Here is a 1,302-nt window from a genome sequence, read left to right on the forward strand (position 1 = left end):
ATTACATTATACTATTAAAGGTATCATGCGTTCAAAGCACGTGCGACCCTTATTATATATTAAATACTGCACGTTTGTATCATTCCTATACCGTCCTACCTGCCTGCCCACGGCGATATAAATAATTAGGTATAATGGAAAGAAAAAGGTTATGTCGGTACTTTTTCGGCAATCGGTCCGAACGCGCCGAATGTTCAATAATGGAGAGACGAAACGAAATCGCATGCACGTAATTTATTATAATTTTATTCGCACGACGCCCCCGCAATTCGGATAGGTGTGCACGTCACATTCGCCAGCCGAAAAATAAAATATACAATCTCGCGTAGTGGATAGGTAGGTACTTATAATATTGGCGTGTGCATACGCGAGGAGGCGCGTCAAACAGCAGGCCCATTATAATATGTATACCTACGTCTGTATAACATACACGCCCGACCGGTGGAGAAGAGGTAGAGGTTTTAATGTTCGTGTGATATTATAATATTATTGTGTATACGCAAAACTATGATAATATAATATAGGTACGCGAATGGCGAGTGCATAATAATATAATAATACAACTTACATGTCAAAAAACTATAAATACATCTCCCACGACTTACACCTGACTAAAAATAGTGTGCCAATATACCTATACTTGACAACAATTTGAGTCTCTAAAAATGAAACATAAATTAGTGATTTATGAGAAAATACACCCCCTCCCCAGATTGTACTTCTTACCAATATTGAACATTTTGATTATAGGTGAAGTATAGTATTACAATAGTATAGGTAGTAGCTTCCAATCTCGTATAACAACAGTTTCTTCTCATATCTAGAAAGGAGGACAAATTACTCCGGGACTACATAGTTATTTGATATAAATTATATATCTACTATCATAGATACATGTATACTCATGAATGTCATAACAATCTATTTTCTTTAATTAAAATCTCCTGTTTTGTATTATATTCCAGCACGTCTGTAATTATTTACATTTTCCGCCATAAATATTTTTCTAGTTGGGGACCTTATATTATTTCCACGTAACTTGATTAACATAATTCATCGACACATTATTAAATTATTAACGCCTATAGTATCGTAGTATCAGCTAAACCCAGAGGTGAACTGGCCCGGATGGCAAGGCGGAGAAGTGTACCTGGGCCAGTCAACCATAAAAAAATATAAATTATAGAAAATGAAAAAATAGACATTGGGTGACAAAGTCAAGTATCTACGGTTATTCGTATTTGAATTACAACAAAATAAAACAATCGTTCGATGAGAATTCTTTAATATACGGCTGCAAAT

This window comes from Acyrthosiphon pisum, chromosome A2 (assembly GCF_005508785.2).
Source record: "Acyrthosiphon pisum isolate AL4f chromosome A2, pea_aphid_22Mar2018_4r6ur, whole genome shotgun sequence".
Classification (NCBI taxonomy): domain Eukaryota; kingdom Metazoa; phylum Arthropoda; class Insecta; order Hemiptera; family Aphididae; genus Acyrthosiphon; species Acyrthosiphon pisum.